We start from the raw sequence: 8,242 nt of genomic DNA on the forward strand, positions 1-8,242 counted from the left end.
ACTGCTCACACGTCTGCCAAGCCAGGGTGCCAACACACACAATGTGTACCGTGTATGCACCAAAATTCAATATTTGCATTATTGGAGTCGTTCTATAGCGACTACCCTCCCCCAATAAAAAAATAACTGTTTGACAACCAATATGGCTGCCTTTACAGGTTGTCAGCCAGTCCTGAAATGTTATATTTGTAGTATCGACTGTATTGACACACTTACCATGTTTCCCAGCAAAAGAGAAAGCTACCAGTAAAAAGAGGATGCCCCCTTGAAGGGCTGTCAAGTTGCCCGGGCACTACATTGTTATTTTCATTCTCAGCACTTTCCAGCATTTTTTTGTGACATTTTGGTACGGGGTCTCTATTAAGGGGTCTTTTTGTATTTAGAGGGTCTGGTCTGGGGTTTTAATTTGTTTTGGCTGTTCTGGGCGGAAGGTGTATTTATTTGTGGATTCTGATCTAAGTGTCTGTACTTATTAAGGGGCTTGGTCTGGGGGTCTGTATTTTGGGTGACTTTTCTCTGTATTTGCTTAGGGGTCTAGCCTGACATTTGTATCTTTTCAGGGGATTTATATTTGTTTTAGCAGGTCAGTATTTGCTCAGGGGGTCTGTCCTCCAGTCTGTATTTATTGATGGATTCTGGTCTAGGGGGGTCTGTATTTATTTTGGAGTCTGTGTATCTATATTTAAGGGGTTTCGCATGGTGTCTGAATTTGTTTAGGTGACTGGTGTGGGGTCTTATTCATTTAGCGCTTCTGGTCTAGAGTCTGTATTTATTTAATGGGTCTGGTTTGGGGTCTATTTATTTAGTGGGTTTGTTCTAAGGTCTGCATTTGTTTAAGGGGGTGTATTTATTTAGGGGTTTGGTCTAGTGAATATTTTTACTTAGCGGCTCTGGGGTCTGTATTTGTTTAGGGAGTCTGGTTTGGGGTCTGATTTATTAGTTGGGGGGAGGGGCAGTTATTTAAAGGTTGTGGTTAGGCATCTTGTTACGGATCCGGGTGGTGGAACCTCTGTGCTGCGGTGCAAGGAGGGACCAGAGGGGCGTAACTAGGTATCAATTCGGACTGACCAAGGTCGCACGGCGGCTCAATCGACTCCGTGAACCAGGGAAGGACCGAGCAGAGGGACCAGGTGCTACTCTGGACCAGTCCTTGTATGAGAGCAGGTGACTCGCACGGGTCAGAAGGCAGGGACTGACCGGTACAGCAGATGAGCACGGCAGGCAGGCTGACGGGTGATCCGGGAAGACCGACTGGCAGACACCACGGGTAACTGGCAGGAGCCTCCAGGTAGGCTGGCTGGTAGGCACGGCAGGTAACTGGTACGTTCTCCGGGTAGGCAGGCAAGCCTGGCCCATAGACAGACTGGCGGGTTAGGACCGTAGGCAGACCGTCGGGCTGGAGAGTGTACTTGGCTGGCGGACACAGGTAGACAGGCTGGCGGACTGGGCTGGTAGTCAGGCTGGCGGACTGGACTGGTAGTCAGGCTGGCGGACTGGACTGGTAGTCAGGAAAAGCAAATCCCGGCACTCACGTGTTGATGATTAATTCATTTATTCCACAACTCACAAGACGTTTCAGCCTGTCCAATGCTTTTTTCAATTGAAAAAAGCCTTGGACAGGCTAAAACGTCTTGTGAGTTGTTGAATAAACGAATTAATCATCAACACGTGAGGGCCGGGATTAGCTTTTCCTAGAAACACTGTTTTCCACGTGCACCACCCCAGCTGTACAGAGTGCCGACTAGATTCTTTTGGACTGGTAGTCAGGCTGGCGGACTGGACTGGTAGTCAGACTAGCAGCGGGACCTGAGGGCTGAAGCAGAGTTTAGAACACAGAGCTACAACCTTGCACGGGCACCTCCATTTTGGAGGAGGTGCCTTTTATATGAGAGGTCCTCCGGCCATTGGCCGGGGACTCCTTAGGACGGCGCGCACGGCCCCTTTAAGAGGGAGGGAGCTCGCGCACCCTAAGCACAGTGCTCGGGAAGCTGCGCGCGCCGGCAGCAGCAGCAGGAGGGCCGGAGGACGCCGGGCCAGAAGCGCGGCGGTAAGGGGAACGGCGTCTCTGCCTGTTAGGGGGCAGAGACGCCGATGCTACACATCTGTATCTGTTTAGGGGGACTTTTGCCTGTATTTATTTTTGAGGTCTGGGGTCTCTATTTATTTAGGGGTCTTAAGCTATGTCTTTTATAGGCTTCCATTTTTCAAAAGTAGGGAAATATTGATATTGGTTGTTATCCAAGTATTTAACTTCAGATACTTAACAAACGAACGCAAGAATATCTGAACATTCACTGATGGCGTCGTCTTCCAGATTCTGCATGAAAACTGCTCATCTGTGACCCTGAATATTCTGCTAGTCATGTCTGGATGTAACAGAAACCTGTGAACTTGCCCTTTCCTATACGTTTCTCCGCTCCGGAGGTGTTGCTGTATTTGCTCTGTTTTAGCTTGAAAATGAAACCCTTCCTTACTTTGATGATTCCTCCCTTTGATGGGTCTTCCAGGTTTGTTCGCTTTTTCCCCAGGCTGTTCTCAAAAATTGGATTTAATAATGTGCCCTTCTCTAGTATTCCTCTCTCGATCGGTTGCTGTCTTGTGATTTTAAGCCGTGTTTCTGATAAAAATCTACATTTTTCTACTTATACTGATCCAATTAAAAAAATGAAACTAATATTAAACGGCAGCTCCGAGTTAATGTGTATCTGTTTTATGTTTCAGTTGACTGTTCCGAATAAGCTGTCATGTGTATGTACAGTACATGATGAAAAATACCATTTCTGTCCATTATATGACTTATATCCTGCATTTTCACCAGTTTTCCACTATGCAGGCTCTGTCTCTACTTTTTAGTTGTCTCTGAGCTACTAGGTGGAGACTACCTGCTATGATGTCTCCCATACACAGCACACACAGACATGAGTCTGCTCTCCTGTCTCTATGTAGCACATGATCAAAAACTACAGCATCACTGAGGACATTATACAGCAGTACTGAGCAGTGTATCTGTGAATACAGCACTGGGTCAGATACACACTTACTAGAAAACAGCAGCATTTTAATTGCTACTTACTCAAAATTTTCTCCTCTTAAGCTGCCATTTTATATACTTTTATGATAGTCCAGAATATTTGATAATCCAACATTTATAAGGTTTAAGTTTTTCAGTAAATCTAATTCTTTTATTTTTAATGCATAAAGAGATTTAAATCGGTCATAAAGCTCCAGCATAAATGTTATTGCAGTGCCGGCGTCCCTGCCCTCTGCTAGGCAGGGACGCTGTTCCCCTCACCGCTCTGCTCCGTGCCCGGCGTCCCTCTCCCGCTCTGCTGGCAGCGCGCGCTCCTTCCCGGCCACTGTGCTTAGGGCGCGCGCGCTCTCCCTCCCTCTTAAAGGGGCCGCGCGCGCCGTCCTAAGGAGTCCCCGGCCAATGGCCGGAGGACTTTACCATATATAAGGCACCTCCTCCAAAATGGAGGTGCCCGAGCAATGTTGTTGCACTGTTCACTACTCTGCTTCAGCCCTCAGGTCCCGTTGCCAGTTACCTGCCAGATTCCTGCCTGATTACTTGCTACCTGCCTGCTAGTCTGAGGTCCGACGGTCTGCCTTACTACTCCTGTCAGTCTAAGGACCAGCCTGCCCGCTCACCTGGGAGCGCACATCAGCTACCTGCCTGCTTGCCTGAGGTCCGACGGTCTGCCTTCCAACTCCTGTCAGTCTGTCTATGGACCAGCTTGCCCGCTCACCTGGGAGCGCACATCTGCTACCTGCCTGCTAGCCTACCTGGAGGCTCCGCCGTCACGTGCTGTGACCATCTGCCTGTCCAGTGACTTCTGCCCGCTCTCCTGGGAGCGCTCATCTGCTACCTGTCCGCTAGCCTACCCGGAGGCTCTGCCGTCACGTGCTGTGACCATCCGCCTGTCCAGAGACTTCTGCCCGCTCACCTGGGAGCGCTCATCTGCCGCCTGTCTGTTGGTCTTCCTGGAAGCTCCGCCGTCACATGCTGTGACCACCCGTTCATCCAGAGACTCTCGCCTGCTCACCTGGGAGCTCACGTCTATCATCAGCCGCCACAGGTCGTACCAACCCTTTACCTAGAGACTGCCCCGGTCACTTGCCGTGACCACCAGCCCGTTCATCCAGAGACTGCCTCGGTCACTTGCCGTGACCTCCAGCCCGTTCACTCAGAGACTGTCCCGGTCACTTGCCGTGACCACCAGCCCGTTCATCCAGAGACTGCCTCGGTCACTTGCCGTGACCTCCAGCCCGCTCACTCAGAGACTGTCCCGGTCACCTGCTGAGACTTCCAGCCCGTCTTCCCTGGTCGCCACCCGCTCCCTTACAAGGACCGCCCCCTTGTATAGTAGCTCAGAGGTTCCGCCTCCCAGACCCGTTACAGTTTGCTCGGGCCATGGAACCCGGTGGCACCCAAGCTCCCTCGCTCTCGGACCTGTGTCATGAACTGTCCCGTCATAGGTCCCAACAGGAGTCCATCCTGGGTCACCTGCGGAATGTCAATACTCGCCTGGACACTCTGACTGCTCCACCAACAACCTCCGCCAGTGCCATGTCTCGCAATCCGGCAGCTCCGCTGTCCACTAACACCATGATATCCTACCCCGGACCTCGGCTTTCTGCACCTCCTCGCTTCGGAGGCGACTCAGCCCAGGCTCAGGGCTTCATAAATCAGTGCACCCTGCACTTTGAACTATTGTCCCACCAGTTTAACTCCGACCGAGCCAAAATTGCATTCATCATGTCCCATCTCACCGGGGAGGCCCTGGCCTGGCTAAATCCTCTATGGGAGAGAGGAGACCCCCTGGTGTCCAACTTGCCTGCTTTTCTCACGGCTTTCCGGAAAGTCTTCGACGAACCCGGACGGAAGACCTCATCCGCATCATCGTTGCTACGCCTCCGTCAGGAAAGTCTCACCGTGGGCCAATATGCCATACGGTTCCGTACCCTTGCCTCGGAGCTGGTCTGGGATAACGACGCTCTGGTTTCCGTCTTCTGGGAGGGTCTGTCCGGCCGTATTAAAGATGAACTTGCCGGTCGGGACATTCCTACCACTCTCGATGACTTAATAACTCTTGCCACCCGGATTGACCTACGGTTCCAGGAGCGTGCCAGAGAGGTCACCCGTGAGAGGAGGTTACCACGTCTAGCTCCTACTTTTCAGAAACCCGTCACTCCTTCTGTCTCTAACCAGGTACACCCTCCTGAGCCTATGCAGGTCGACCAGACCAAGATGGTCAAGACCCGTCAGGACTTACGCCGTGCCGAGGGGACCTGCTTCTACTGTGGCAGTAAGGAGCACCGGATCCGTGCCTGCCTGGAGAGGTCGGGAAACGCCTGTGTCTAGGTTCGCTCAGAGAGGTCCACCTAGACAAGAATAAATCCTCTCCATCCCTGCTGTTGTCAGTTTCAATCGTCTACGGGGAGAACCGTTATTTCGAACTAGCCCAACTGGACTCTGGAGCAGCCGGGAATCTTATTTCACAGTCCCTGGTAGAGAAATACCGCATCCCCACCAAACCTCTGGCTGTACCCTTGTCTGTTGCTGCCGTGGATGGGGGGCTCTTACCACACCCCATCCAACTCATCACCGAATCCATTACTCTGCAGGTGGGAATGCTGCATTCTGAAAGTATCTCCTTCCATGTTCTGCCTGGACTCTCTCACGCCCTCTTGCTAGGCCTACCTTGGCTCCAGAAACATGCACCCGTTCTTGACTGGCAGACCGGAGAAGTCCTTCGCTGGGGACAGGGCTGCCATAAGACCTGTCTGGTTCCCGTTCATCCCGTCCGTCCTTCTCCTACCCCAGCTAATCTACCTGGACTTCCGATTCCTTATTGGTCTTATGCTGATGTCTTTAATAAAAAGGAGGCAGAGACACTACCCCCTCATAGACCATACGACTGCCCTATCGACCTGTTACCTGGTACTTCTCCTCCCCGTGGGCGTATTTATCCATTATCCTCTGCTGAGACCCGGTCGATGTCCGAATATATTGAGGAGAATCTGGCCAGGGGATTCATCCGGAAATCTACCTCCCCGGCGGGAGCAGGCTTCTTTTTCGTCAAAAAGAAGGACGGCTCTCTCCGTCCCTGTATAGACTATAGAGGCCTTAACCAGATCACGGTGAAGAATAAGTACCCCCTTCCGCTCATTCCGGAGTTATTTGATCGTCTGAGGGGGGCTAGAATCTTCACCAAACTGGACCTCCGTGGGGCGTACAACCTGGTTCGTATCCGTCAGGGGGATGAATGGAAGACGGCATTCAACACCCGGGACGGCCACTATGAATATCTGGTAATGCCCTTTGGCCTCTGTAACGCTCCTGCCGTCTTTCAAGAGTTGGTCAATGACATCTTCCGGGACCTTCTCTACTCCTGCGTAGTGGTGTACCTGGACGACATCTTGGTCTTCTCTCCGGATCTCCAGACTCACCGGAGGGATGTTCGTCAGGTCCTGCTCAGGCTCAGGCAGAACCATCTCTACGCTAAATATGAGAAGTGCCTCTTTGAGCAGACCTCGCTTCCGTTTCTGGGCTACATTATCTCTCAGACCGGCCTACAAATGGATCCTGAGAAACTGTCTGCCATCGAGAAATGGCCCCGACCAGAGGGGTTGAAGGCTATTCAACGGTTCCTGGGCTTCGCCAACTATTACCGCCTCTTCATCCCGCACTTCTCTTCCCGGACTGCCCCAATTTCCGCGCTCACCCGTAAGGGTACTAATCCCAAAGAGTGGCCGCCCGAAGCAGAGGAGGCCTTTCTTTCCCTAAAACAGGCCTTCTCTTCCGCCCCGGTGCTGCATCGCCCGGACGGCAACAAGCAGTTCTTCCTGGAAGTTGACGCCTCCTCCTCTGGAGCCGGAGCGGTACTTACTCAAAAATCATCTTCCGGGAGAATGGTAACTTGTGGCTTCTTCTCCAAACTCTTCTCCTCTTCTGAGCGCAACTATTCCATAGGAGACCGAGAGTTATTAGCCATCAAGCTGGCGTTGGAGGAGTGGCGTTACCTACTCGAGGGGGCTCTTCATCCGGTAATAATTTACACTGACCACAAGAACTTGGCTTACCTCCAGCATGCCCAGAGACTTAACCCGCGCCAAGCCCGGTGGTCCTTGTTTTTTGCTCGCTTTGATTTTGTTCTTCATTTTCGCCCGGCTGACAAAAACGTCAAAGCAGACGCCTTGTCCCGATCCTTTCTGGTGTCCGATCTCGAGGAAGAACCTAAACATATCATCGATCCCGCCAGAGTAATGCAGGTGGCTCCCGTGAGTCTAAATCGTCTCCCTCCCGGTAAGACGTTTGTTTCAGTACCTGATCGGGAGAAGATCCTACACTGGGGCCATTCGTCAAAACTAGCTGGCCACGCCGGTCAGAAAAAGACCCTCCAGCTTATTGCCCGGCACTATTGGTGGCCTACCCTGCACAAGGACATAATAGACTTTGTTTCTGCCTGTGTGTCCTGCGCCCGCAACAAAGTCCCGAGACATCTGCCAGCCGGACGCCTCCTTCCGCTTCCTGTACCTGCTGCCCCCTGGCAGCATATAGCAATGGACTTTATAACCGATCTCCCCGTCTCTGCCGGTTGTACGGTCATTTGGGTGGTCGCTGACCGCTTTTCCAAGATGGCTCACTTTATTCCCCTGCCAGGCCTTCCGTCTGCACCCGAGCTGGCTAAAGACTTTATCCGCCACATTTTCCGTCTTCATGGCCTGCCCCTCCACATCGTGTCGGATCGTGGGGTACAGTTCACCTCACGTTTCTGGAGAGCCACTTGTAAACTACTAGACGTCACCCTGGACTTCTCTTCCGCTTACCACCCACAGTCCAATGGTCAAGTGGAGCGGATCAATCAGAACCTGACCAGTTACCTCCGGCACTTCGTTAATGCCCACCATTCTGACTGGGTGGATCTCCTACCATGGGCCGAGTTCTCTTATAATAATCACGAGAGCGAATCCTCCTCCAAATCCCCGTTTTTTGTAGTCTTTGGTCAGCATCCTCGGATTCCTTTTCCTGTCTCCACCTCTGTGGACAACCCGGCTGCGGAATCTCTCGTTAGCAAATTTTCCTCCATATGGGAGAGTACCCGGTCCGCACTCCTTCTGTCATCCGAGCGTATGAAAAGACACGCTGACAAAAAACGCCTGGATCCTCCACAATTTCGTCCAGGAGATAAAGTCTGGCTCTCATCTAAATATGTTCGACTCAAGATACCTTCTTACAAGT

Source organism: Phyllobates terribilis, unplaced genomic scaffold (assembly GCF_046119375.1).
Source record: "Phyllobates terribilis strain yellow unplaced genomic scaffold, ASM4611937v1 Scaffold_8__6_contigs__length_399053987, whole genome shotgun sequence".
Classification (NCBI taxonomy): Eukaryota; Metazoa; Chordata; class Amphibia; order Anura; family Dendrobatidae; genus Phyllobates; species Phyllobates terribilis.